Genomic DNA, 11304 nt, shown 5'->3' with positions numbered 1-11304 from the left:
TTTGCGTTTCAGGTTTTAGTACAAACCCCTGGATCATCCAGCATTGTAGCAGGGTTATAGCTTCCAGGTTCAATGCAGGAGTGGCAAGGCCTAGCTACTATCCTTGCTTCCAACCCTTTCTCCTCCACTGCCAGACCCTCCAGGCTGCAGAATCTGCAACATTTACGAGCACAGATGTTTGGGCAGCATGTATATATGGGGAAATTCTGGTGGAGATATGCTTGGACTTTGCAGCAGCGACAGAGAAAGAGTTGACAAACACCTTATCCTTTTTTGCATGGCTCTGACGTCTGGCTGTACAGTAACCCTTTCTGAGCATGCTAGTTTGCTGTACACACACACACACACACACACACACACACACACACACACACACACACACACACACACACACACGAGCCATGGTAATTCACTGGTTTTCAGTCCAAGTGCAACTCCAACAAGCAACACGACAGGAAATTTAAAAATGGCAAGGTAAAGTGATCCAATGATCAACAGAGTAGCATGGATTGATTAAAAGATGAAAAGATCATTGGAGAAGCTGAAACATCACTAAATGTCACATGGGCCTACTAAAAGTAACAAAATAAACCAATAGCCAATGCATTTGCTGTAAACATGTCATAGCCTAATTTCTTTTTGGTTTTAAACAAACTGCAACACCAATATGAATCAACAACTTAAAGTGCAACCACAACCCCCCCCTCCCCCAGGTTGACTGTCCTCTTTTTTGGAAATCAAAATAGCCTATGGTCACTCTATATTAGGCCTAGCACTAAATGTCATATGGGCCTACTAAAAGTAACAAAATAAACCAATAGCCAATGCATTTGCTGTAAACATGTCATAGCCTAATTACCCCCCCCCCCCGTTTGACTGTCCTCTTTTTTGGAAATCAAAATATGGTCACTCTATATTAGGCCTAGCACTAAATGTCATATGGGCCTACTAAAAGTAACAAAATAAACCAAAAGCCAATGCATTTGCTGTAAACATGTCATAGCCTAATTACTAAAATATGGTCACCCTATTAACACAGGAGAGACCAAATCCTAAAACGCTGGAGGGGCCATGCTGAGGGCATTCCTGACGAGTAGCTGCAAGACACAGGTCCTGAATGAAGGCTTTATTCTCACAGTATTTAGTACCTACCTAGTTTTTACAAATGCCTAATAGGCCTATGGGAAATTATGCAGCTGAGTTATTATCATATTCAGAATTATAATATCATTTTCTATCATGTTTTTTGCATAATTTCTCTATATACCAACTAACTTGTTTTTGTGAGCAGGCTCACAGACTGTAGACTTTTGGTTTTTACTGTAAAGAGAGATGAGACCATTTCATGTTCAGCGAAGGAGCTGCCTGCAGAGCTCAGTCAGCTGAGTAAACCAAACTGATATATTACTGATATTCACTGGAGCTTGCGATGCAGGACACCTCCACTTCATGGCTGGCAAACGTGGCATCACGCTTCCTCAGATTGTCTCTCACCAGCAATGCAGCATAATGTCGGACTGTATGTCTATGTTACAAGCTCTTGGTGAGGCCTGAGGAACTTTTTTTTCCTTCCTCTTTCCAACTGCATGCCTGGATCTGTTGAATGCTGATGCGGCAAGTGACAATTACTTTTAAAAATACAAAGACGCATTGTGCCCACTGAGACGGCAAAGCAGAGAGTGAATTGGCTAATTAAATACATCTAACACTGAACCGTCAAGGGGTTCTCATTTCCTTTCTGCCCTTTCTCCACAAGTGCAAATGAAGTAGGCTCTAAATAACCCATTTGTTTCAAGCCTGCTGAGCAGAAGGAGCTACTCCACATTACTGGCTACTGCTGCTGCTGCTGTTTTGAACACACCGGCAGACACAGTCACCCACTAGCCCTGAGGAGTTGCAGGCCGTCTTTGTCCTTCTCCCGTTGATGATAGACAATGAAAGTGTCAAATTAAAAGTTTTTTTGGCCAGTACACCACTGCCTGTTGACACTGTGCAGCTCATTAGCCTTTTCAGACAGTTCGGTTATCTCATGAAAAATATCAGTCTGGGTAAAGGTCTACTCCATATTGAGCCTTAGTAATTGCTTGTCCATGGTGGAGGACAGTTTTGCTTGTTCCTCTTTTACATGTGCTGCTGGTGTGCAATAGATATAAGATTAAAAGGGAGACACTTCTCAGCAGCAGCCAGCATGAATGAGAATACATTTACAGTGTTGTGGCTTGCTACATAATTCCCATCATTATATATTTTATATACCAAATTGGACTGTTATGTCATTATTTTAATGGTGACCTTGGTGAATTTTATTTCCGAGGGTTACAATCTATATGCATCTATAAACATTGGTTTGGCTACTACAATTGTGGAAATACCCCAGTAGAGATACAACCTTAGGAACCAATCTAATTAAAGGTGAAAGATTTGGGAGGGGGTTGGGTGTGGGTCTAATACCCTTGGGCTTATGAAAACATTTTAAAGTCACACTAAAGAGTATAAAAATAAAACCACTGAGTCAACATGCTAGCAGCTCTGTTAGAGTGTCCTCACCCAACCCAACCGTGTTAACATCTGCCCATATGCTGTATATTTTACAGGTACAGTGTTTACAGTGTTCACGATCTCAAATGTTAGGATTTATGCTAATTAGCAAAATGTTAAACACAAAGAACAGCCAAGGCTGGTAGAGACATGATTACGTATTGGACAGCGGGTACAAACAACAAATGTCTGCTATTTGATTTGATTTTTTTTTAAATATATTTGGGGCTTTTCCCTTTAATTTATAGCACAGTTGAGAGGGACAGGAAATGGGGAGGCAGAGCGATGGGTATTGACATGCAGCAAATGGCTGCCCAATGCGGGATTCGAGCGAATGTAGCCTCTGTATATTAGTAGGAGCCCCAGGAGGGGTTCACGTGCACCCCCCTTATTTTTTTTTCTAGTCTGGATTTTTTGCATCCTTGGAACCTCTAAAATAGAGATTTGGGTGATCCCCGGAACAAAACCTGTCCAAAATGTGTTTTTTGCAATGTTTTTGTACCCCTATGATACCTGTGGAATTGTTGCCAGGAATACCAGTCAGGCTGTCTTTCAAAGACTGTAGCACGCTCAAATTTCGAGCGAGCCCAAAGATAGAGATATCAATGTATTCGTGACAACCTCAGGTTTCCAGTGTGACCAAGTTTGTTAAGCTACCTTGTCAGAAAGGGAGCTAAAAACCTAATGATTTAAAGTCAGATGAAAATTTTGTGAGGGAAAAACAGCCATCTACATGTTTTCAAATGGTCCCTTGACCTGTCACCTAGATGTATGTGAATGGAAATGGGTTATATGGGTACCCACAGGCCTCCCCTATCCAGACATACCTAATTTGTGTGAATCTAATGCAGTTCTGGGGGAGAACCATGCAGTAATTTGCATGCAGTAGCCTACAAATATGTCATTTTCGCCTATATACAAAATGGTGTATTTGACTATTTCTGCACACTGGGGGTTCATAAACAGTCACAGAATTGCGTGAATTGGGTATGACTGGATAGCTGAGATGCTTGTGCATCCAATCAGCCTATTCAATTGTGATTTTAGTCCATTAAGTAGTGTATTGGCACAAATGGTGCTTATTGCTTATCATGAGCAATAAAGCCGATAAGAACAAGTTGGGATTACATGTTAAACAACAACCCCAGGCAAGTGTGGGAAGGCCTAAAACACATATTATCAGGGCAACATGGCTGGGTCTGTAAGGTCATTTTAACAGAGGAGCTAAACCACTTCTTTACCCGCTTTGAGAAACCCAAAGCATTCCAGCCTCCCACACACCGCTGCCCATAGTTTCCTCTGAGCATATCCACGGACACACTCTCCCTCAAAGAACATCAGGTTCACAAGTGTGTTTAAGTCAGTGAATCAGAAGACAGCTGCTGATCCTGACGGAGTTCCTGGCAAAGTATTTTAAGTGTGTGCTGATCAGCTGTCTACTGTATTTACAAAAATATTCAACCTCTCACTGACATAAGCCACTGTCCCTCACTGCCTGAAATCAGCCACCATAATCCCTGTTCCCAAATCCACCACCATCAGCGGCCTCATTGACTTCAGACCCATCACCCTAACACCCGTGGTCACTAAGTGCTTTGAGAGGCTGGTCCTAAGGCACATCAAGGACCGCTTCCCATCAGTTTGCCGACAAGACAAGCAGGTCCACCGAGGACGCTACCTGGAACATCCTTGGACTTCTGTTACAAATACGAATACAAATTACTTTACAAATGAATTTGTCTGTGATCGACCATTCGCAGAAGAGTCTTCTGACAGTTTGCAGAAGAGAAGACTCTTTGTAGCTACCTTCAGCCTGATGGCTTTCTTCGTCCTGCAGTGAAGACAGAGGAGCCGTCCACCACCACTGCGTTCCTGGTCCATCAAGGTGTCATGAAGAGGATGATCCAAGTTATTCAGAATGGCCTCCTCCATCTTCAGTGTGCATCTCTCCACCACATCCCCCAGTGAGTCCATCAGGGAAACGTCATTGAGGTCAGTGCCTCAGGATGTTTGGCCTGTATCCTAGCAACGACTGCATGGAAAACTTTGCATTGAACTTGAGCAGCAGCCGTTGGTGGATGTACACAATTGTTATGATTTTGAAACAATACTTTCTGAGTCCAATATCTCCGGCTCATCACTCTTGATGGGCAGGGAGTTGACATTTCCCTTGATAATTGACGGCAGAAAGGACCCAGTTCATCTCCACTTCCAGGCCTTTAACCTTTACTCCACTAGCATAGCAACCACGAAAGCACATCTTCATCTCAGCTGGAATAGGGTGGCATCCTCCACACTTACTCAATTTTCAGGGAAAGTTAAGATGCTTTTCGACTACAGCTCGGCATTCAATACCATCATACCAGACAAGCTGGTCACACTAAACCTCCCTCCTACCACCTGTGCTTGGATTAAGAATTTTCTTTCTAACCATCCACAGTCTGTTAAAGTTGGTGACAAGAGCTCTTCCATCCTGACTTTTGGAGGCACAAGACTGACCCCCCCCTCCTGACCTTGCGGAAAGGGTTTCCACCTTTAAGTTTGTAGGGATCCATATCTCAGAGGATCTATCGTGGTCAGCTGACATAACTGTCCTCGTCCAGAAAGTCCAGCAACGTCTCCCCCTCCGAGGGTCTTGAGATGGAACAAACTGCAGGAAGACCTTCTCATCTCAATTGAGAGTTTGCTGGTGTATGCCATGCCATCTGTATGGTATGCTGGCTGCACTGTGACTGACAGGAAGAGACTGCAGAGAGTGATAAGGTCTGCAGAAGAAGTGATCAGCTGTCCACCTCCCTCCCTGGACTATATTGCTAGCTCTGTTGCCTCTCCAGAGCTACAGCAATTCTCAGTGATCACTTCCATCCAAACCATCACCTGTTCAGCATGCTGCCCTCTGGGAGCAGGTACAGGTCCATCAGGTCCAGGACAAATCATGAACAGTTCCTTCCCCTGAACAGTCATTACTCTAAACACACAGTAACTTAACACAATAATATCCTCAAGAGCTCATGTATGAAATGCAATAACTAATGGTATAGGAGGAAGAAAAATTGCAAACATAAACTACTGTAGGAACCAGGGACATGTCCCATACATAATTCCTCTTGCAGAGGAAGCTTGATTTTAGTATTCCTCTTTATCATCAAAAGTCTCTGCTTCAATGGTCTCATCTTGTTGTTCTTCCTCTTCTTCGCTACCTGCCTCCTGTGTGAATATGTCAACCAGAGATGGAGGCATTATCGGTCCAGCAGTCCAAGGTAGCTGCCCGCTTGTAACCTGCAACTCTATGGTTGCAGCGATCAATGTGGGTGGAGAGACAGCACTGTGGTGGATGGCGACAGCATTGTGATGGTGGGAGGTGTCTAAGGTCCACTTCAGACTTAGCTGAGAGGGACTCATCCTCTCTGACCATCTTGTGTATCATCTTCACATGCACTGCATTAACTTTCTTTTGGAGTGGCAGGTTACAAACAGGCAGCTACGCCCATCTCTGAGCAGCCTAAATGACCTACATCTGGTTAATAATATTATATTGTTAACTCTTTGACTGCCAGCCATTCTCACAGCAGCTTCCTCCAGCTTGCCAGGCATTTTCCAGCTTTTTGACTGATTTCCGTAGACCCACCATAATATTATGTACTGTTACTACATACACATTCAACCCATCAAAGGAAAGAAGAGGGTCTCTAGTTTCCAGCAAAAAAACCTGTTTGTTTCTATCTTGTTCCAGTCTTGTGAAATTGACGGTTGAATATAGGTTAGTTTAGCCCAAAATGCCATTTTGGCACCAAAATCTTGAGAAAAAGAGGTTTTTGTGTCGGCTGTCATTTTCAGGTGAACCAGTACAATTGGCTCCTTTATATTTTGCTTTAGTGACGCCTCAACATCTGTACAGTTGTTCTCTTGTAAACAACAACTAAATCAACACTGACAAATGACTTTTGATGACAAAAGACAAAATATTTAGCTACTGACACACACTACTGCAGCCTTTTTTCTTTCTTTTCTTTGAGTTACAACTTTTTCTTTCCTTTTTTTTAGTGTGTGTGCGTACGTGACGTGTGCGTGTGCATACGTGTGTGCATACGTGTGTGTGTGTGTGTGTGTGTGCGTGCGTGTGTGTCTGTGTGTGTGTGTGTGTGTGTGTGTGTGTGCGCGCGCGCGCGCGCGGATCAGTTCGACAGGTTTTTGTAGCCGAAACACGGCGCTTTAGATCAGATCCAGCTTCCTCTGGTCAGCAGGCAGCGGTCTCACTCACTGTCTCTGTCTCTCACACATCTACACACACACAGCCGACAGCTCTGGCTGACGCCCCCTGAACTCACAGCCACAGACATGTGCGCTCACAACAGAGTACAGACACTCCCACCACGTTTACCTCTCGTCACGTTCGCCGGCGCCGTCCGTTCCTCATCCACACTAGATCGCGGGGTTTTCAAGCTGCTATCCGAGTGATTTCTCGCAAAATCTGGCGACTTTCCAAACGCTCTTGACGACTAACGACGAGCGATCGACGGGGTTGTTGTTACTAACGTTTGTGCTTTGTATCACGGAGCTGCACGGAGCTTCAACGAGCTGCCGAGCCGCCATGAGCCCCGCCGCCGCCCCCTGAGCTCTCACCGACGGCCAGAGTGTCACGGAGCGGCGCCGCTGCAGTCAGACACCCGCTCCGCTCCGTGAGGGGGGAAAAACACGCTATAGTTTTTATATCTCTCAATCCAAATGTGTTTTTCTGCACTTTATTTTGATGATACAAGTCTGATCTTCACAGAGGAGTAGGGCAAGACATTCAACATGGCGTTGCCATTAAAAAAACGCTAAGACGAGTTATCTCGTCTTTGGCAGACTACGCTTGGATTCGCTAAGACGAGATAACTCGTCTTTGGCAGTGAAAGAGTTAACTGTGTTTGCTTTTTTATGTATAACAAGAACATATAATATTACAAAATGATTTTCACCAGGGATGAGAGAAGAATGAAGATGGAGTACTGTGGAGTACTATGGAGTACTGTGGAGTAGTGTGGACTGCTAGACCCATAATGCCTCCATCTCTGGTTGACATACTCACACAGGAGGCAGATAGTGAAGAAGAGGAAGAAGAGCAAGATGAGACCATTGAAGCAAAAATTTATGATGATGAAGAGAACTACTGAAATCAAGCTTCATCTAGAGGAATTCTATAGGGGACTTGTCCCTGGTTCCTACAGTAGTTAATGTTTGCAATATTTCTTGCTCCTATGACCATAAGTTATTGCATTTCATACATAGTTACTAAATGGCTACATTTGGTGAAATTACTGTTTAGCACACGTGAATAAATCCTCTAATGTTCATTTCAAAGAGTGATTGAATTATTGCTCATGATAAGCAATAAGCACCATTTGTGCCAATACACTACTTTATGGACTAAAATCACAATTGAATAGGCTGATTGGATGCACAAGCATCTCAGCTATCCAGTCATACCCAATTCATGCAATTTTATGACTGTTTATGAACACCCAGTGTGCAGAAATAGTCAAATACACCATTTTGTATATAGGCGGAAATGACATATTTGTAGGCTACTGCATGCAAATTACTGCATGGTTCTCCCCCAAAACTGCATTAGATTCACACAAATTAGGTATTTCTTGATAGGGGAGGCCTGTAGGTACCTATATAACCCATTTCCATTCACATACATCTAGGTGACAGGTCAAGGGACCATTTGAAAACATGTAGATGGCTGTTTTTCCCTCACAAAATTTTCATCTGACTTTAAATCATTAGGTTTTTAGCTCCCTTTCTGACAAGGTAGCTTAACAAACTTGGTCACACTGGAAACCTGAGGTTGTCCCGAATACATTGATATCTCTATCTTTGGGCTCGCTCGAAATTTGAGCGTGCTACAGTCTTTGAAAGACAGTCTGACTGGCATTCCTGGCAACAATTCCACAGGTATCATAGGGGTACTAAAACATTGCAAAAAACACATTTTGGACAGGTTTTGTTCCGGGGATCACCCAAATCTCTATTTTAGAGGTTCCAAGGATGCAAAAAATCCAGACTAGAAAAAAAAATAAGGGGGGTGCACGTGAACCCCTCCTGGGGCTCCTACTATATGGGGCGCCTGCTCTACCCACTTCGCCGCACGACACCCCAGCTTTTCGCCTTGTAATTGATAGTATAACATGAGAGAGGGGGAATGACATGCAGCAAAGGGCCACCTGAGTTGGGATTCGATCAGGGACTGGCTGCAGTGAGGACTATAGTTCCGAGCTAAATACCCCAAATTTCTGTTTTTTTTTCTATAACAATCCATATAAAAGTTGTCAGGAGGACTTTTCAATCAAAATCACAAACATCAACCTCTTGGTAAAGCATATTCAGTCAGGGGATCACTGAAACCATTACGATTGATCAGTTAGGAACCAGGAATGTATGTGTTAAAAAAAGGTCCAATCGAAGAATGTCTGTAACATTCATCTAATAGTTTGGTGATGGCGCTATAAAAACACTGCAGCCATAAATCTATAAAAAGTTAAAGTTTTGCTGCTCTCAAGAATGACTATATTCAAGAAAGAAATGGTTATCTTGGAGAGCTGTTTTTGTCCTGACAGCAAATATTTTCTATTGTGATGTTGTACTTGGCATGACAAGCTCACAACCAGAGAAATAACCTGTCAGTCCTCCAGCACTTCGACTGGTACGGGCACATCTCGATGCATCTCCTCACACAGACCTCCCTGCTTGCTCTGTGCCTGTCCTGTTGGAGATAAATGTCCATTAAAACTGCAAGTGACATAATACATATGGAATGATCAAGTCTATGAATGCGACACTATGAATTTCAAATTGGATTTTCCAGGCTTATACCTTTGCTAATGTGTTTGATATTATTTTCAGATTAAGCGAGACAGCGATGTGTGAGATTACAGTGGCCACTGTAGAACGAAAGAGATCCTTTTGGGAGAGGTCAAGCCCATAAAGCTTGTCTCATCTCTGAGAGGAAATGAGGCATTAGATTGAGTTCCCGTTTTAGTCACCCAACCCTAATGGGTCATCTATCCAGAGAGTCTTGGAGCTCTGTGAGAGAGGGGTCACAGATGCCTTTGCTCTTCTCTTGTTTTAAACTCTGAAGGTGAAAAAATGAAGACAAAAACACCATGATAAACTTTATAATAATGATAGTTTTCATAGTGTTGGTCTGTTGAGAAGAATTGCCCAAGTCAGCCACCTGGATCATCACATTTAGTTATTCACTGTGTCCACTTCATTCATTGCCTTTGCAATGAATGAAGTGGACACAGCCAAACACCCCCAATAAATGGCTGAACTGAGGTTTAGAATGAAAATATATTACCTTACAAATCTTCCCCGCTTGGCTTTCCATTTTAAACCTTTATGTACAAACCTTTGTCAGTAGACATGAAGTGTCGTGCACTGAAATTGCAGTGGGCAGTTCAATCTAATGGCTTGCTGATGCAATAAATCCCTTGTGAGTTTCGAGACAGTTTTTTGTGAAGTGTCTCGAAACAATTGGATGCATTGCCATGGGTTGCCATAAACCTGCCTGGAGAAAAAATAACATATGTGACTTCACGTCAGGGTAATGTTTCATGTTGCACCAGCAACAGGTCAAAAGTTTCACCGCCATTGGTCACATCCTGTGAAACAGGAATTTTAACAATACTGAGATGTACTGGCACAAAACATTCATGGTCTCCAGATGATAGATCCCTATAACTCCCAAAATTGTAATTTGTCCAATACCATTACCATCAGTTGTAGCTTCACTTTATTAAATAGTCAGCGTTAGGATGCTAACACGCTAGTCAGTGTCAAGTGTGAAGGCATGTTCTGCAGTTATCATCTAGATAATAAGTACAGTACAGTAGCTTCAGAGCCACCAGCATTTCTGTAGACTCCAAGTCTTGTTTCACTGCTGTCTTAATTTCAAACTTCCCCTCTAGCTTCCCCATAACTTTAACAACTACCCCACCACCTACACCCGTATCTCAGTCTTTCTCTCCCTCTGCAACTCTCCCATCTAACAAGACCATGGGGTATTTCAGTGGGGCCTTCGGGGGCTCATTAGTTTGTCCATTAGTCCCAACAAATCTCAGTGACAACCTTAGAGCAAACCCATACCGGAGCCTTCAAGCAGACACAGGCCACAGAGTCAACCTGCCCCCGGTGAAGAGTGACAGAGCAGCCTCAGAGAGTACATGGCAGAAACAACTCAAAACAGATACCCAGAGATCATCACTGGAGCTTACAATGCTTGTGACAGTGCAATAACAGACAGAAAACTGCTTACTATCTTGAGTGGCTAGTCTGAAAGTGAAAATAGTTTGTGACATTGAAACTTGTCAAATCCGTCCGGGGTTATTCTGTTGTTTACGTTGCAGAATACACAGCGGAACATAGCAACATAAAAACCTAATTTTCAGAGTTTGAAAAGAAAGTGCTGAGGTAGTTGGGCGGGCAGACAGACCCGGACTGAGTTGAAAGCTCCGGCCTGACAGGTAGAGGACATTTTGCGCTGACAGCTGACAGAGGAGATGGAAGCCCTGCTGGACGTGGGGTGTTAGGATGCTGTTTCTGCCGCTGCTGCAGCTTGATATCTCCTCCAGCCCGGGGGAAGATGAATCGGCTGCTGCTTTTTGTGAGTCTGGAGATGGAGGAGCTTTTTGCTGTTCGGGGTTGGGGTGGGGGGCAAAATGCTTATCAGCGGTTATGTTCGGCATGTATTATGGAAAAATAAGCAGTTAAGTTTCC

Source organism: Trachurus japonicus, chromosome 16, assembly GCF_045865225.1.
Source record: "Trachurus japonicus isolate A0001 chromosome 16, Traja_1.0".
In the NCBI taxonomy this organism is placed as follows: domain Eukaryota; kingdom Metazoa; phylum Chordata; class Actinopteri; order Carangiformes; family Carangidae; genus Trachurus; species Trachurus japonicus.
Note: the sequence above shows the minus strand (reverse complement) of the source record.